The sequence below is a fragment of the Macrobrachium nipponense genome, chromosome 14, assembly GCF_015104395.2.
Source record: "Macrobrachium nipponense isolate FS-2020 chromosome 14, ASM1510439v2, whole genome shotgun sequence".
Classification (NCBI taxonomy): domain Eukaryota; kingdom Metazoa; phylum Arthropoda; class Malacostraca; order Decapoda; family Palaemonidae; genus Macrobrachium; species Macrobrachium nipponense.
The window spans coordinates 60,076,186-60,096,185 of NC_087207.1; the positions used below are offsets into that span (position 1 = coordinate 60,076,186).

The 20,000-nt window shown below is 36.4% G+C and overlaps 1 protein-coding gene across 2 annotated transcripts in view; it reads left to right on the top strand.

Moving 5' to 3' along the window:
• LOC135226120 (uncharacterized) overlaps positions 1 to 20,000 on the top strand; it is a 275,551-nt gene that overhangs the window by 18,951 nt on the left and 236,600 nt on the right. The window lies entirely within an intron of this gene.

A 20,000-nucleotide genomic window follows, 5' to 3' on the forward strand; every position in this document is an offset into this window, starting at 1 on the left:
ATTAAATTACCATCTTTGCTTAATAATACCATTCTTGATCAGTTTGCCTTTTTTCGAACTTTTATTTTTTCAACTGATTTTTTTTAATCATCCTTGCGTGTGACTACATTCAAACTTTTAACTTTTTTGTTTTTTGTTTTTTTTGTTGGTTTCTCTTTTAGTAAAATTCCTCTAGCTTTAATTTCTTTAGCTGCTCTTTCTCCGATGCAATTAAATACCCCATATTAGTCCGTTTTGCCTTAGCACTCATTCGCAATTTGAACATTTTTTCAATGCTTTTATTCTTGTTGATAGTTCCTATTTTACAAGAAAGCTTATAGTCTTCTCATTCCTAAAAATAATTCTAATTTGAATCCAAAGATTCTAGTCTTCTCATTCTTCAAAATAACACCAATTTGAATCCAAAGCTTATAGTCTTCTCATTCTCTAATTCGAATCCAAAGATTCTAGTCTTCCCATTCTTAAAAATAATTCCAGTTTGAATCCAAAGCTTATAGTTTTCTCATTCCTAAAAATAATTCCTGTTTGAATCCAAAGCTTATTGTTTTCTCATTCCTAAAAACAATTCCAGTTACATCCAAAGCTTATGTCTTCTCATTTCTTAAAATAATCCCAGTTTGAATCCAAATATTATAGTCTTCGCTTACTTAAAAATAATTCCAGTTTGAATCCAAAGCTTATGGTCTTATTCCTAAAAGTAATTCCACTTCAATCCATTTCTTATAGTCTTCTCATTCCTGCAAATAATTCCAGTTTGAATCCAAACTTTACATTCTTCAGGATCCTTATGGACACTCCTCTCGGCCGTTCATTTTGAAAACTTGTTCTTCAATATTCTTCAGGATTCTTCCCCTATCCGTGATATATTTCCCAGCATTTCTAGCCTGTGGTTTTCCAAGCACCGAACGCAAGCACTGGCAATGGTCTTCTTTGGGGTCGGAGCTAATTGGCGCATTCAAATCTCCACACTTCCACCCCAGCCTGACTGGTTCGCGTCGTGTTTTCCGTTTTCGAAACAAACTTCCTTGACCTCCCGCCTTTCCTGTTTCTTTTCGACAGTTATTAATGAACTCTCTCTTTTTCATATCATTTCCTACTTTCCTTGCTGTGTAAAGCTTTCCTGAACAATTACTGACAATTACTGGGACTCATTCCGCATCATATTCAGAAATACTTTTTTTTTTTTTACATTTATGTTTTTTTTCTTCTCCGTGTTAAGGCTAGAGAAATGTTTGTCTTGTTTTCTTCTCCGTGCTAAGTTTACAAAAATGTTTTAATGTTTTGATGTTATTTTGCCAATTATCATTATCTCGTTCATATGCATTCTTACTAACCCTTCGGTACCGAATATTTTTGTGAAAATGAATGATTGTATCAATTGCTGACTTCGTTTCGCCCTATGACGTTTTTCTATGCAAGAAATTACTCAGTCTTGGTATTTGTCTATTATATCCTTATCTTCTCTGTGAATATCCTGCGCAGAGAAATGTTTATCAGTTTTATTTCACCTCTCGGCACCTTGCTGAAATAAATGAATACAATTTTTGTCAAAAAGTGTTGTGTTTTGCATTCGGCTCTCATAAACAATAAGATTTTTAAGCGAATTTCATGATTAGTGGTACCCTTTAATTTTTGTATTTAAATCTTTTGAAGATTATGAAAATCTCTGAACTGCATTCAATAAGTATGTAAAGGTATTTTTACATTTGACATAGATTACAATTGTGACGCCAAAATCCTTCAATAAAAAAAAAATTCACCCACATTTTCATTACCTGGTCTCTCGATGAAACCTCATTTATTATTTCATCTTCTCTCAGAAAATCTCCTCCTCCTCCTCCTCCTTGTATTATTTCCTTTCCTCTTTTCTCCTCCTCCTCCTCCTCCTCCTCCTTCTCTTATCTCCGACTGACTGCCGATATATTCCTCCCTAAATTCTCCCTCTTTATGCCATTTGTCTTCCGGTCTTTGTCGCGATATCTTTTCAGCTCCGCGCCGCCACCCTATCTTTGAGATCTCTCTCTCTCTCTCTCTCTCTCTCTCTCTTTCTGCAGTGTCCATTCATAGTACAATCACTTCTCTCTCTCTCTCTTCTGCAGTGTCCATCCATTGTCCAATCATTTGTCTCTCTCTCTCTCTCTCTCTCTCTCTCTCTCTCTCTTTCTGCGAAATAATAATTCTATTTTCCTGCCTTCTGTCTACCCTCTCGCCAGCTTCTCCATTGCCAATACTCCTTTCATAGATCAAAGTCACTCCGAATATCGATACAAATATCTCTGGGATTCAGTCGCTTGTAAAAGTCTTCTCGGTCGTTGGGTAGCTCAAGGGCTCGATGCTAAAATGACAGTTTTACACTTTTTTTTTTTTTTTTTTTTTTTTTTTTTTTTTTTTTTTTTTTTTTTTTTTTTTTTTTTTTTTTTTTTTACAATGAGCAAGCAGGTGCCAGCGATTTGATAAACGTATGAAAAATCCCGCGGTTCTATCTTCTTTTAAGATTTTGTTGTTAATGATATTTTTTCCTGCTATCGAAAACCATCTGTCGTTTTGAATTGGTAAGAAAACGTCCCAGTTTTTTTATCCAAATATTTTTTGTTAATCACAGTTTTTTTTTCTACTGTCAAAATAAATCTGTCCTTTTGAATTTGTAAATAAATCTTCCTGTTTTTTTGAAGATTTTCTTGAATGATATTTTTCATTTCTTCTTTGTTATAAAAAATCAGCCGTCAATTTGAATTGGTAAACAAAATAAAATGTTAAGTGGTCTCTTTTTCAATATCTTTACATTAAAATTCAATTGCATAAGCGAATTAACACACAAAGGAAGCCGGAACATTTTCGTCTTTTCTTATCAGCTCAAGCTGCCAATATTCAGGAAATTTTATAATGATATTGACTGTAGAAATTTACCGTCAGCTCTAAAACGGAGAAAATTTAACTATATAGTAGATTCCCATCAACCGTGCATTTGATGTCTAGGCCAGTCCTGATTGGCTGTTGCTAAGCCAATCGCAGGACTGGAAAATCTCAAATCTCTCGAGAGAGTTCACATGGGCAGGATGTATGTTGCACATCTAAGGTATACGTTTGAAAGACGAATCCCTCAGGAAAGGTGGAACATGCATCCTGACTAAGTGAACTCGAGAGAGAGACAGAGTTTCCAGCCCTGTGATTGACTTATCAACAGCCAATCAGGAGCGTCGTAAGGGACGGCCCTAGACATCAAATGCACGGTTCATGTGAATCTACTATAGTAATTTAGTAATCCATTCTTTCAATAAAATTTTTGTTTACAAAACAGGTAACATTTCTTTCTCTGTCATTACTTTCACCTAAAATGTGCAAAAGGAAAAAAAAAACACTATCAGCCAACCAAGATTTCCCCTTTTCCGAAACATCAAATCCGCAGCGAAAGCTTTTATATATTTCTCTGTGAAAGCCTTAGCCATCCCTCACAACAAAATACTCTTGCATCGACTTCCATTCCCTCTCCTTAAAACCCCTGACAAAACCTTTGTTTTACCTGTGTCTTTGAAAGACTGAAGACCGTCGCTTTGTCCGCCTCGCAACCATAAGGGAGGATCTGCGATATATAGAGAGAATCAGCAAGCGAGGGATCGTTCTTCACCAAGCTGCCACGGTCAAGCAATCCACAGTCGCAAGCAGAAATACCAAAAGCAATATTTTCAGTGGCCGCTTCGTATACCCTTACAAAATACTCGTGTGTATTTTACTGTATTGTCTAGATCACTTCTCCGAGGCAGTTTAGTTTTCCACTGATACATTCCTACATTATCGAAATTTTTGTACCTAGTGCATGTTTTGATTTTCTATCAAAACTACTAGTTTAACCAGACCTTATCCGTTTTTCTTAAATGTTTGAGAGGTCACGGATGGAACATTTGGTTTTATTTCTCTTTAGTATAATTAACTGGTTCTTTATAAATGAATTGTCAAGAAAACTACGAGAAACCCCCTGAGTATTATGATATTCTTTTCTAAACTCTGACTAAATTACTGATTTTTTTTTTTCATACGCACTTCACGTAAAGTTTGGCCTATTACAATATTTTCTTCTTATATCTAACTATTCTCTTCCTCGCCTTTCACACTTCAAACTTCAGTGAAAAATTACTTTCAAACATTTTTGTATAAAACAAACCATACTTCATACTCCAATGAAAAACTAATTTCAACGTTTTTGTATAAAACAAAACATACTTCATACTCCAATGAAAAACTAATTTCAACGTTTTTGTATAAAACAAAACATACTTCATACGCCAATTAAAAATTACTTTCAACGTTTTTGTATGAAACAAAATATACTTTATACTGCAATGAAAAATTACTTTCAACAAAACACAAACCGCAGCAAGCTTTTGATAAATGACATCTGATGACTATCTTACTAAACAACCTTATTTAGTTATTCTTCTAATGATCATTATCTTTTCCATTTCAGTATCACTGAGAATTTTGTTAGACATCCTAACTACTTATTCGTTCTTCCATTATATTACGGTAAAACATACATAAGCTCAATAAGACTCTCTCTCTCTCTCTCTCTCTCTCTCTCTCTCTCTCTCTCTCTCTCTGATACCCAAACGCATGTTTCATAGTTTCCTAAAGTTTCAGTACGTCGACTTCAACCGTCGCATACTTTATTAGTGTATAGTGAACCGCTTAGTCTTTGTTCGCGTAAACTACCTTAAAAAAAAATTTCGGTACGATTAAATTTGACTTGCGATGACATCCATAATTTTCATGTACTATATTCACTGTCGCTCACTGCTGACAACACAAGACTCATAAGTAGGTCGACAATGCGGCAGTAGCGAATTCAATCTAATTCACTATCTACGTATAGACACTGACTGATGAAACCAAAAGATTCCGATGAAGCAGGAATAATAATAATAATAATAATAATAATAATAATAATAATAATAATAACAATAATGATGATGTTAAGAAATTCACAGTCTCGTGAAAACAAATTATTAAAAAATATCCACAATTATATATTGAAAATATATTTCTATGTAAAAATAGAACAAAGACTTTCGAACACCTGAACGGTGTTCCTCATCAGTGTAACGTTACACTGATCGAAAGTCTTTGTTCTATTTTTACATAGAAATATATTTTTAATATATAATTGTGGATATTTTTTAACAACAACAACAACAACAACACAACAACAACAATAATAATAATAATAATAATAATAATAATAATAATAATAATAATAATAATAATAATAATAATAATATTAGCTGTTTCAACGGCATTTAATTTATATAGAATCTTATCAATTCTTCTTATTGTCTTTTTTCTCATCAGCATGTAGCTGGTATATTAGGTTTCCTAAGGACATGTAAAGATTTCAGTTGTCTAAGGTTTATTTTTTGCCCTGACGTGTCGACAGCGCACAGGCAGGTCATCTAAGAGTATTATAATAATAATATAATAATAATAATAATAATAATAATAATAATAATATAATAATAATAATAATAATAATAATAAAATAATAATAATGCAGAAGAGTGTGATCATAGAAACGGCACACATAGTAAGAAAAGTGATGGACTCCTAAGGAGGCAGGATGCAACCCGGAACCCCGCACTATAAATACCACCCAGTCGAATTGGAGGACTGTGATAGAGCAAAAAAAAAAAAAAAAAAAAAAAAAAAAAATAATAATAATAATAATAATGACCATATTAACTAGCCATCCCATTTTCAAAATGCCATTCCCACTTTGACCTGGTTCGGAAGGTTGCCTTAAGCTCCCTTGTTTACGTTGGGAGAAAAAACTGGGCAGCAGTTCATGTGATGAAAAATATAAGAGCAAAATCGTATTCCTCCAAACAAGCGAAGTACCAAAGGCAGTCTCATACTAAAATCGCTCCATACATGAGAAAATATAACAATTTCGCTGCAATTCGTCGTTATTATTAATATATATATATATATATATATATATATATCTATATATATATATATATATATATATATATATATATATATATATATATATATATACACACACACACACACACACACACACACACACACACACACACAAATAAACAAATTGGAAACGAGACTAAAATATCTCCTTACAATAAATAAGTCAAAATTCTTCGGCGCAATCGAATTTTCTGTATAACATATAATGCTGTATAAAACCATCAGCTATGACCGGCAACTCTCCAGTTGCTCACCAGATGCGGCAGAGTGAGGGTCTGTCCATTGGCTCCGGAAAGTGCTGGCAGATCCCTGGCTTACTTTACCCTTAAATAAAATAAAAACTACCAAGGCTAGAGAGAGGGTTGCAATTTATATGTCTGATCATTGGAGGATGGATGATCACAATACCAATTTGCAGCCCTCTAGCTTCAGTACTTTTTAAGATCTCAGGGCGGACGGACGGACAGACGAAGGCAGCACAATAGTTTTCTTTTACAGGAAAAAAAAAAAGTACGAAGATTAAGAAAGAAACGCTTCATCTCACTAGCACTTCTAACTATTACGCAATCGAATACAACCTCGACTAAAGACTATGTCCAACCCCCCCCCCCCCCCCCCCCAACACGCCCCCCCCACTCCCCCACCGGCAGTAAAAATCGCTGGCCACATTTGCCAAAATGATCTCGTAAAGAACGGGGCTAACGAGGAGAGTCCCGCACGTGCGAAAGAATCTCTCTCCGTCCCCGCCCCCTTACCGCCCCCCCTCCCACCCGCGCCCCATCGGCTTAAGGACGGGAGAGGACATTTTGGCGCTGAGTGGGGCAATCTTTATTACCCTTTCTCGCTAGGTAATGTCTCCGGAGGTGTTTGTATAAAAGTTCGTTTTTTCCCTCCGTCGCAAGAGAAATTAAATCGGCGTCGGTGACCTAAGTTGTTGTGACGCCATGGTACATTTTTGCATCAATCAATCAATCATCAATCAAATTAAATGAATATAATCCGGAAGTCTCGAGCGGAAACTTTTTCTAATCATGATCGCCTTGACGTTCAAGCCGAAATAATTATGGGCCGAAATGTGTTTATCAAAATAAAACACACGATAAAGTTTAATATAAACATAATTATACACGATGAAGTTCAATATAAAAAAATTATACACGACGAAGTTCAATATAAAAAAAATTATACACGATAAAGTTCAATATAAAAAAAATCATACACGATGAAGTTCAATATAAAATAAAAATTAAACAAAACTTAAAAAAATAAATTTACGATAAAACATACCAAAATATTAAAACTAGCCAAGAATTAAAAAAAAAAACGGGGGGGGGGGGGGGGGGGGGACTCTTGAGAATTTCCCTAATAAATACATCCTGAAATAAATGACTTGCTAACCGAGTTTAAACATAGCACCTTATGTCCCAAAAAGTGGAATGTAACATAGGGGTTTAAAGTACGCTCATAAATTTGACGTCCCCCTACTGGGTCCTAAATTTTCATACAGCGACGCGTAGGCTATGATTTGTGGAGGAGGCTCTTGTAGCCTTAAGCACAGAATGCCGAAGGTTGTATAACTTGTGATGTGCAAGTTTCTACATAAATAAAAAAAATTGCCATAAAATTTACTAGCTTTCTTTTTATAAAAACATGAGGACATTAAACTGGTCATCTATATTCATTCAGAAATTTAGATTTCTTTATGCGGGGTTCTTGATATACCAAAATTACCGGGTTGCGAAAGATCTCAAAACACTATGACAGATCGTTGCATTACACAAAAATAAAAATGATGAAGGATCTTATAGCAAAACGAAATTCCAAAATGAATGCTTTATAGTAATTTTCAAGGCGTAATAAAACTACATAAATGGTCCACGTTTAAAATAAAATTTATACTTCCGGCGTTGAAAAAGTTTTAGCGCACGAAAAAATCCAGAGCAAAGTCGTTTATAACAATATTTTCTAGCATTGAAAAATTCGAAAGTACACGAGAGGTCCAGAATACATTTGATTAAACAAAAGCCTTATAAACGACATGTCCAAAATAAACTCTCTTATGGTAAAATATTCCTCCGCCCTTAAAAACAATGTCGGGAACACTTAACTTCCAGAATGAACGATTTAATGACAAAGTTACATGGTCCTTAAAAAAATTTCTGTCTGCCCTAAATTTCCCATAATAACGTTTTAAAGGCAGTTCATTTAACAGCTCTTCAAAGATCTATGTGCACTCAACTTCCAAAATAAACGCCTTTCAGGCAGAGTATTTTTTCAACGTCGGAAAAAACAAAATCCTTGTCGAAATACCCACGTAGAAATGCCAGGCAAAAGACGGTTGGTCCTTCTGCGAAAGCAATCCCAAAAACATCTCCCCTGATTCTCTGTTTGCACTCCAAACTCAGTGTTGCCAATCCAGACTTTTTAAAAGTAAACAAATTTTTTATGGCCTCTCTTTATTGCAGGGAAGGAGCCGACGAGATGAAAGAAATTGTCTCGTTGGCTGTCATCGTAGTTACGTTACTGCTTTGCCTAATCCTGATCTATCCTTTAATGAAATTAATCAAGGATAATAATAATAATAATAATAATAATAAGACCCAGAAATATACAGAGACAGGAGAATGACAGACAGAACAGAAGACTGGTACAACAAACCAATGCACGGACAATACATGAGACAGACTAAAGAACTAGCCAGCGATGACACATGGCAATGGCTACAGAGGGGAGAGCTAAAGAAGGAAACTGAAGGAATGATAACAGCGGCACAAGATCAGGCCCTAAGAACCAGATATGTTCAAAGAACGATGGATGGAAATAACATCTCTCCCATATGTAGGAAGTGCAATACGAAAAATGAAACCATAAACCACATAGCAAGCGAATGCCCGGCACTTGCACAGAACCAGTACAAAAAGAGGCATGATTCAGTGGCAAAAGCCCTCCACTGGAGCCTGTGCAAGAAACATCAGCTACCTTGCAGTAATAAGTGGTACGAGCACCAACCTGAGGGAGTGATAGAAAAAGATCAGGCAAAGATCCTCTGGGACTATGGTATCAGGACGGATAGGGTGATACGTGCAAACAGACCAGACCTGACGTTGATTGACAAAGTCAAGAAGAAAGTATCACTCATTGATGTCGCAATACCATGGGACACCAGAGTTGAAGAGAAAGAGAGGGAAAAAATGGATAAGTATCAAGACCTGAAAATAGAAATAAGAAGGATATGGGATATGCCAGTGGAAATCGTACCCATAATCATAGGAGCACTAGGCACGATCCCAAGATCCCTGAAAAGGAATCTAGAAAAACTAGAGGCTGAAGTAGCTCCGGGCCTCATGCAGAAGAGTGTGATCCTAGAAACGGCACACATAGTAAGAAAAGTGGATGGACTCCCTAAGGAGGGCAGGAGGCAACCCGGAACCCCACACTATAAATACCACCCAGTAGAATTGGAGGACTGTGATAGAGCAAAAAAAAAAAAAAAAGAAAAAAAAGAAAGAAAGAAAAAATATTATTATTAGTTATTATTATTATATTATTATTATTATTATTATTATTATTATTATTATTATTATTATTAAGTCGTAAGAACACCAGCCTGAAGGGAATGAATAAAGAATAAACAGCAATCAGGAGCAAAAGCAGAAATACCTCATGGGCCGTGAACATAATGGAGAGTATCGAGAAGTCGAGAGTAGGGTAGATACTCTTTGCAAATCAAGAACCAGAAGACGTAGAGAACGAAGTTGGTGATTGATAAACAAAATTCAAAAATGAAGAAAGTGATCACATCAACTGCATGAGTTACGCAATACCATGGCACACCACAGTAGATGAGAAAGAAAGAGATAAAATTGATACGTATCAAGACCTGAAAATAAAAAAAAGAAGGATATGGGATATGCCATTGGAAATTGTACCCATAATCACAGGAAAACTTGGGACGATTCTATGATTCCTGAAAAGGAACTTGGAAAAACTAGATGCCGAAGTAGCTCTAGGACTCATGCACAAGAGTGTGCTACTAGAAACAGCGAACATAGTGAGAAAAGTGATGGACTCCTAAGGAGGCAAGATGCAAACCGAAACCTTATACTATAAAAACCACTCAGTCGAATAGGATGACTGAGGAAAAATAATAATAATAATAACCCAATGGCCTCTGAACTTTCCGATTCCCTAGAGAAGTTAAGAAGAGGTCATAGTGTCTATTAAGAACATATTTATTAGTGAAAGTTGTCAGCATATCTTTAGCAAAAATATTAACAATACCTGAAAGCTGAGCGATTAGACAAAATGACAAAATCATCGTCAAGAGTGACACTCAAGTTCTCTCTCGAGTTTCTCTTTCGCTTTTAAATAAACTTCCATTTAGTCTTTTAATTTCCAGTTGCACTACTTCATCTAACATTCGAAGATCACAGACCGTGACACAACATACAGACCTGTACCTCGTAATGCTATATCTACGATACAAAAGATCTCTTCCAAATTTTTGTTTTGGATTCTTAAAAAGAAAGAAATTATTGTAGACTCTGGCCCTGTTTCATAGCATACAACAAGCAATCCCAAAACCGGAATTTAGATGCTGGATGCTGTAGTATTCACTCTCATAATCTAATCAACCAGATCCAATAATGGCGCGGGCTGCTCATCAAAGCGAGAGGCCGAGATAGGGCTGTGCCTGCTTAATTTTAAAACGATAAAATAAAACTGGTTTCCCCATATGAACCATTCTTTTGCGCAGATCGCACACACACACAAACTCATGCGCACAAAATGACATCGTTTCTTTCCCATCTCTTTCTATGACCGATGACCTAAAGCCTAAAAACAAACAATGAATGTCTTACCATGCTGGAGATTAAGTTTCTTTTTTTTCCACGTTCTTTCAACACATTTAATTAACAACTTGATTTTCTCCTCTTCTTATGAATGTCATTTCTCATTTTCCCCTTTCCAGTTTATTACTATAATTTAGTAAAATGCACTTTGTAGTGTTCTGTAAAAGTAAACTATTGTGCCGGCTTTGTCCGTCCGCACTTTTTCTGTCCACCCTCAGATCTTGAAACCTACTGTGGCTAGAGGGCTGCAAATTGTTATGTTGATCATCCACCCTCCAATCATTAAACGTACCTAATTGCTGCCTTCTATCCTTAGTGATTGTGATTTTTTTAAAGGTTTAAGTAAGTCATAACCGTGCTTCTGACAACGATATCGGATATGCCACCACCAGTTCATGGTTAAGGTTTCATGGACCGCAGCTCATTCAGCATTATACAGAGACCACCTAAAGATAGATAGACTTTCAGTGGCCTTGTATATACGCTGTAGCGGCTGTACAGAAAACACGATTGCGCATTTTTTTACGTGTTTTTTCTATTACTTTCAGTTATAAATATCCCCTTTTTTCCATAATTACTCCACCAACATTTAAACATCACTTTAAATTTCCCGATCCTTCAACCTGCCTGGTAATTGTATGAAATCCATTTGTCTTCACTTCTTCTCTTAAATATCCCTTCCTCTTTCACTCTTATTCCCTCCTTTCCGTCCTACCTTCCGTTTAAGTTTTTTCTTTCCGTTCAGTTTCTTCTTTCAGTCTCTATCCCGGACGGGCATCCGTCAGGCCCAATGAAAAATGACAGAGAGGGAAACGAGATCCAACGAGATCCTATCTAAACCTCCGTCCGTTCAGGAGGAGCGAGAACTCGATTCGGTCGTTACCCATACAGATCTTCCTTTTAACGGATCCATTTGTTATGACGGAGAATCGGCCGCCCCTTTTGTTTCCTCCTCACGCCCGCCCATAGATGGCGCCGCCTTTACTATCCGTGGCAGGTGCAGAGAGAGAGAGAGAGAGAGAGAGAGAGAGAGAGAGAGCTTCTAATCAGTGGCAGATTTGAATGATGGTGTAAGCAGGAGAAAGAGAACGAGGAAGAGTAAGGAGAGAGAGAGAGAGAGAGAGAGAGAGAGAGAGAGAGAAAGGAGCCAGCCATGATCTATTAGGCTGTCAAGACACCTTTGAGTCGGTAACGCCGTGTCATTAATCAATAAGATACATGTATTTAACGACAAAAGGTTTTCTTTTCCTCTTTATCACCCCATGCCATTAACAGGCTACCATGGAGAGAGAGAGAGAGAGAGAGAGAGAGAGAGAGAGAAGTTTTAATCTGAAGATGAAAAATGCAGTAACCTAGGGAACAAGGCAGAGAGAGAGAGAGAGAGAGAGAGAGAGAGAGAGAGTTTATCTGAAGATGAAAATCAAGTAACCTAGGGAACAAAGGCTGGAAAGAGAGAGAATGCCAGAGAGAGAGAGAGAGAGAGAGAGAGAGAGAATTTAAATCTGAAGATGAAAAATGGTGTTAGCCAGGGAACAAAGAAGGTGGAGAGAGAGAGAGAGAGAGAGAGAGAGAGAGAGAGAGAGAGAGAGGAATTTTAATCTGAAGATGAAAAATGGAGTAAGCCAGCGAACAAAGGTGAGAGATGAGAGAGGAGGAGAGAGAGAGAGAGAGAGAGAGAGAGAGAGAGGAATTTTTAACGTGACTCTGGCATGAGCGATGAGTGATGGAGGAAGTGGAAGGATATTCTGGCGTTAAAACTAAGAAAGTCTGGCACTGTGGATCCACTAACCGAGAGAATGAAATTATGCTGAAGATGAATGAATGCAAATGAGGGAAGGAGTGTGGAGAGAAAGACAATGTAAACGATTAATATACTTGTAAAAACAGAATATAAAAGGGAAATGTTTAGCGCTGGGTTAGTATTCCTGACGTAAAAAAAAAATATAAGCGAGGAGTCCCAATGAGGCCTGAAAGGGAGTATTTAACTATGATATAAAACAATAAGCTAATCCCGTTAGTGAAATAATATAACCTGAATATCATAAGAAGGAAATGACGGGAATGAGTTACCACTGAAAGAAGGAAGCTCGCAAAAACAAAGATGGCTGCCTACCTGAAAAAACAAAGATGGCTGCCTACCTGAAAAAACAAAGATGGCTGCCTACCTGAATGAAATACGACAGTGCACGAATGAAAATGCCCAAACTAAAGCCGGAAGGGTAAAAAAGGAAAATCTCCAACGACAAGAGAGAGAGAGAGAGGTAAAAAAAGCCGAGGAACAAATGGCAGAGAGAGAGGCAATAAACAAAGACGAGAAATCGAGGAAAACTGAAACTAGAGCAGAAGAGAAATTGGAGACTGTCTAACTTACAATTACTTGTGTCTGCGTGTCGAGCGTTCTTTTGTCAAATACGTATATATTCTTCAACAGAGAGAGAGAGAGAGAGAGAGAGAGAGAGAGAGAGAGGAAATACGTATATATTTTCAACAGGAGAGAGAGAAGAGAGAGAGAGAGAGAGAGAGAGAGAGAGAGAGAGAGAGAGAGAGGAATATTAGCATGAGAACGAAATGAGAAAAATTTATGCAGAGGACGGAAGAATATGAGAGAGAGAGAGAGAGAGAGAGAGAGAGAGAAGAGAGAGAGAGAGAATCCTTTTTATCAAAATGATTTGTCCAATGTATATGACGACCAGAGGTAAATGCCACGTCGCTCCGACAAGGAATTAAAAAGACTTCAAATGAAAGATATCTTCGACAGCCAAGACTGGAAATTCAAACGAAAATACGTTCCAGTAATGGATGGCTGTCGCTAGCGAAGTGACGGACAGGCATGAAGAATGAAAATATTAATTTCTCACTTTTCACAGAGAATATGTGAAGTAAGTAGGCATGATATCACTTGAAACAGCATTCTCGGTGAATTCTCTAAGACATGATTTCTCTCCTAAGTAAAACGAATTAGATAACGCTCATTTTTTTAGGTTAAACATTAAAGGTCTGGACTGTATAGCAAATGAAGAAGGCGTTATGCAGGACAGAACAGTAATTTCAGTATAACAAATATCACGACTCTATTTGACTAAATTCTTGATGAAGTCATAAAAGGTCAAATTTCTATTATGAAAAATAATAGTTTATAACAGCTTATTATGTTCTAAGCATGTATTTCACGATAACATAAAGAGAAAACATGTACTAAGATTATGTTTCCAAAAGATCCCCACTTATACTCATCTGTCAAGATTAACATTTTTGAAGTTACCCACAACCCAGTTTTCCCAAAGGAACCCTGGAACCATGAATGCTAATAACTATGTTAAAAATGCCTAAAACTCATTTAGGGTATGAAAATCATACACCAAGACAAACCAAAAAGGAATATCATTCTCACAGATTCCACTTTACACCAAGAATGTTATTCATAATCGTTCACAGAAGTGAATTTTGATTCTTTATGAAGACCAAAATACAAAAACTAAAAATATTACTCTTGGAGATACTCATTTATACCTAGAATTTTGGAATCTTTCCTGGATAGTGAACACCGCCCCCCTCCCCCAACCCGCCCCAAGAGTGTTCGGGGGTCCTTAACTAGGACTATTATTTCTTGGAGTTATTATCTTTATGATATTTATGGACCTTTGTTGATGTTTTTACGGTCATTCCCAACAAGCTTGCAATAAACACGCCGCAAAAGTGGATACATACCGGGTTAAAACCATTGGGGGGGGGGTTGGGGGGGGGGGGGGGTCACTATCTAGGGGGAAGCTCCGAATATTGTTCTCGAGGATATTCATTAAACCACATCTTACCATAATGGGCGTATAATGTCTGTCCGTCTGTCTGTCATTCAATCACGGCCAAACGGCTAGTCCGATGGCCATGAAACTGGTAGGGTTAGTAGTGGGGGACCCCTAAGATGGTTTGAATGAGGTTTCATCCTACTCCTCCTCCCCCCCTCCGAATGGGGTGGGGGGGTGGGGTGTGTGAAGGGATTCCTTGAAACGGAGCTGGTTCTGCCCGCGAAACGAGGCTGGTTACGCCCGTAGACTTAGTTAATTTACGAATTTTCATACATAATTTCTGTATACATATGTATGCTAGTTGAAAAATCACAGTTACTCGACAATCATGAAACTAGAAATAACCTTGACAGAAACAACAAAAGGAACCGCCAACCATTATTCAACGCTCGTTGTGGGCACGGGAGAAAAAAAAACTCTCCCTGGATCAATTCAATTAAATTTCATTAAACTTCAGCGGCATTTTGAATCGTATTTCATCGAATTTTTTCAGACAGCCGGCGGCCAATGCATTTCTCGGAATCATAAACTTCGTGCGCACTGAGAAGCCTCTCTCTCTCTCTCTCTCGCCTCTCTCTCTCTCTCTCTCTCTCTCTCTCTCTGTATGTGTTTCTGTTTGCCGATTTCCCTTCTCTTTGCCTTTATGATTGTTCGTTTATATGGCTGTTTGTCAGTTAACCTACAAAGGTGTGTTTATATACATATATATATATATTTACACATAAATAATACACATATATATATATATAATATATATATATATTACATATGTATGCATATGTATATATAACATATTTATTTATTTTATATATAAAAATAAAAATAATACTATATATTATATAATAATAATGTGTATCTATATGCTTACTATATATATATATATATATATATATATATATATATATATATATTTATATATATGTTATTATTTTGTTTCTGTTTGATGATCCCCTTAATTTGTCAGACCTGTTTTTGTCTGTCTATCCACAAAGGAATGTGTCACCTTCCCGCTCCCTCCCTCTCTCTCCTCTCTCTCTTCTCTCTCTCTCTCTCTCTCTCTCTCTTGTTGTCTTTCTGTCTTCCACCTCCCTGTCACAATCTCTCTTTTTGTCTGCATGCCACCGCTTCTTCCTCCCTGTCCATGTTATGTGTTTCTCATTCTCCTTGCATCTCATTCCCACTCTTAATTTACTTACATATAACTCTATAATTAAACATGAGCGACGCATTCAATATCTATATAGAATCACAATACGAACGGCGATGACGTCACGCGTCAGATTTGACGTATCCATCATGTTGCCATTCCTGGAAGAAAAAGGAATCTTCCTCACTTGCTTTTAATTAATTTTTTGATTGGTTACTCAGTCAAGGCCGATCTCTCTCTTTTTTTTTCTTAAAGAACTATTGACTAAGAAGCCTTTTCAACCTAGTTTTGTTTAACTTTATAGATTTATTCTTATACATTAAACTCCTATATATACATGTAAGTAAACATCGATATCAATGCCATGAAAATGGGAAAGGTGTTCGCAAGGTGGAGTGAATGAAGCATTACGTGGTGCTTTTGTGGCTAAGATTCGCGTGTGTATGTGACAAAACTATATATATATATATATATATATATATATATATATAATAGACTATATATATATATATATATATATATATATACATATATATATATATAAACAATATATATATATATATATAATATATATATATATATATATATATAAACAATATCTTTGGACACAAGTGGACGCGAGGTTTATATGCTAACAGCGTTTGGCGCTGTAAATCGCTCATCCACGAACTGACACGATCCAGCATTGCCTATTAAAGTAAACGAAACCCAAAGAAATATATATATATATATATATATATGTGTGTGTGTGTGTGTGTGTGGTGTGTGTGTGTGTGTGTGTGTGTGTGTGTGAGTGTGTGTGTGTTAAATTCCCTTGCTCGTCCCTTTCTGCATTTCTCGAAATCAAGCATTAATTTTTTCTAAAAGTAAATATCTAGGAAATTCAAGTTGCGACCAATTTTTGTATCGAAGAAGTAGTTCTCTAATGGAATCACGACAACAATAAAACATTAAAAATAAAAATCAACAGAGTTCTCATCCACTGGTAAACAATTACGACATGCAGAAGAAAATGCCTGCTATGCAAATGTTGATTTGATAAAAGAATAATAAATTTATCGAACAGTTACTAGTTTGATATTACATCAAAGAGAATCACTGACTACCAACCCGTTGGAACATTTTGCTAAAAGGATACACTTGAGGTAAACTGTATACAATATTATTGATAAAACGAGAGAGAGAGAGAGAGAGAGAGAGAGAGAGAGAGAGAGAGAGAGAGAGAGAGAGGGGGGTTAGTAAATTAAATATATCTATTTTTTTGGCAAGTAATCCATGACGTATAATTTTCAAGGCTCTGTTTAATGTAAGCTACATTTAGGCTTAAAAAAAAGTGTACCCCAGCGTCCTAATAATTCTATAAAATATATTTTTTATAGACAGTACAGTCCTAACAAATGTTCTCATTTCGGTTCGAAACCCAGGTATAAAGGAAATAAGTATCATATAATCTTGTCAGAAATGTTAACAAGCTGCTATGGGTCACAATAAACGCCCGAAAACTTACGGACAAGGGAGGATTAACTTCATGTCATGTGTCTTATATGGGCTTTGTATTTATATATGATCAGCTCAAATAAGGCATGAAATACATGAAATAAAAAAGAAAAAGAAGATTTTGTGGTTACTTATCAATACTCAAAGAGATTTGCATAATGAGATTCGTGGCGCTTACTATCAGAAACAATTATGATCTGCATCAATTAGCCGCAGTGTCGGAAAGTGGAAAAAAAAGAGGATCAGCATAAAAAGCTGGTGACAGTTTTCAACATCGAATAACTATTGATGCCGGTTTTACAACTGATATAAAAAAAATAAAATAAATATTCAAGATGACGAATTGAGTAAGATTCATCTGCCAATTAGGTTATTCTGGAGTTTGAACTATTAGATTCAAGTTATCACAGAGAGAGAGAGAGAGAGAAGAGAGAGAGAGAGAGAGAGAGAGAGAGAGAGAGAGAGAGAGAGAGAGAGAGATGCAGAGCTTAGTCTTGCACAAAATCACAAATGAAAAGTGAATTTAGAGAAATTTATGCTTGGCCGAAACCGGTTCAAAAGTATCAGTAATTTTGCAATTAAAAAATCGATTAAACATCAAAATTACCCAGCAAGAAAAAAAAAATGACCATATACTGCACAATTAACCAGCAGGAACGAACGTGACAAATTAGAGCAGTTCTTTAGGGACAGTATGTTTATCCAATATACTTTTCTATGCATTGGGAACTTTCAACGGGAAAATTAGTCACTTCTTTGAATTCGACTTCATAAACGTCTACTATAGAAGATTCACACCAACCTATATTTGATGTCTAGGCCAGTCCCTTACGACGCACCTGATTGGCTGTTGATAAGCCAATCACAGGGCTGGAAACTCTCAGTCTCTCTCGTGAGTTCACATGGGTAGAATCTATGTTCCACATCTCCTGAAGGATACGTCTTTCAAAATAATCCCTCAAGAGAGGTGGGAGATACATCCTGCCTATGTGAACTCTCGAGAGACTGAGAGTTTCCAGCCCTGTGATTGGCTTATCAACAGCCAATCAGGAGCGTCGTAAGGGACTGGCCTAGACATCAAATATAGGATGGTGTGATTCTACTATAGCTGTCAAGAGTTAAGGTTTATCTGGGTTTTGACGCAGTTTCTTGTCTAACTGAACATCTTTGGTCAAGAAAGTTTATAAAAATCTTTCACAGGGGAAAAATGGGTGGAGGAGATGGGTTGAAAGTTGTTATATATATATATATATATATATATTATATATATATATATATATATATATTATATATATTATACATATATAATATATATATATATATTATATTATATAATATTATTATATAAATAAAATAAAGATATATATAATATATAAGTTATGATGAACTACTAAGCGATTTGAAAACCATTACATAAATTAGAAATAAATAAATTTAAAGAATTTGTTGCCAACCATCGTTGGGGAGCAAGTCGAAGTTGAGGACTTATGGGGGATGTATGATAAAAAAATGTGGAACAAGATTCTGGAGATTGGGGGAAGGAAAAAAAAAAAAAAAATGAGAGGAGGCAGATTTATAGCATTCGGGGTCCAACATGAGATGTTTAATGATTCTTAACAAGTCGCCGACAGAGAGAGAGAGAGAGAGAGAGAGAGAGAGGAGAGAGAGAGAGAGAGAGAGAGAGAGAGAGAGAGTTCCCTAGCTGAAAGCTTTTGATTATGCACTAGAAATAATAAACAATGTCACACTACTTAACTGTATGCTGCTAGCAAACAAATTATATATATATATATATATATATATATATATATATATATATATATATATATATATGAAAAAATTATTGGCGGATTCTACTCGGTTCATTATTTGGTTAGTCCATTACTAAGAGAAAGTCGCACACAAAACAATGCACCATCTATTCTATACTAATCATTTTCATCTTTTTCTCTCTCTCATCTTTTCTCTCTCTCTCTCTCTCTCTCTCTCTCTGTCTCTCTCTCTCTCTCTCTCTTTGTCCCGCACACACACACACCCGTGCGCATGACCGGACTTTAACAATATACCGTAGTAGTTTCCATTTCTTTTATCTATTATCGTCGTCGTTAGAATCTCTCTCTCTCTCTCTCTCTCTCTCTCCTCTCTCTCTCTCTCTCTCTCTCTTTTCCCCGCACACCCACCCCGTCGCGCCGCTTTCTACCGTTTTTCCATTTCTTTTCTTCTCCTCGTTAGAATCTCTCTCTCTCTCTCTCTCCTCCTCTCTCTCTCTCTCTCTCTCTCTCTCTCTCTCTCTAGATGCATAATTTAAAATATTCGGTACATATTCGTTATCAGAATCTCTCTCTCTCTCTCTCTCTCTCTCTCTCTCTCTTCTCATCAGAAACTAGGTCTCTCTCTCTCTCTCTCTCTCTCGTCCAATATCGTCGTATCTTACAGCAATTTTTAATTAACTTGAAATGTGACAGGCCAATGCCATCACACCTTGGTTGCACGAAAGCTGCAACTTTACAGCTAAAAATGTCTAAGAAATAAAAACAAAAAAGTTGTACGGGTGAAACAACTTGAACACACGTGTGGCACGACCTCTGAAACACTCTCTCTCTCTCTCTCTCTCTCTCTCTCTCTCTCTCTCTCTCTCTCTCTCTCTCTCTCTCTCTGATGTTCTTCGATTGGTTTGTAGTTTCGCTTCGTATTCCCTTAATGAAACACGTTTCATATATATAT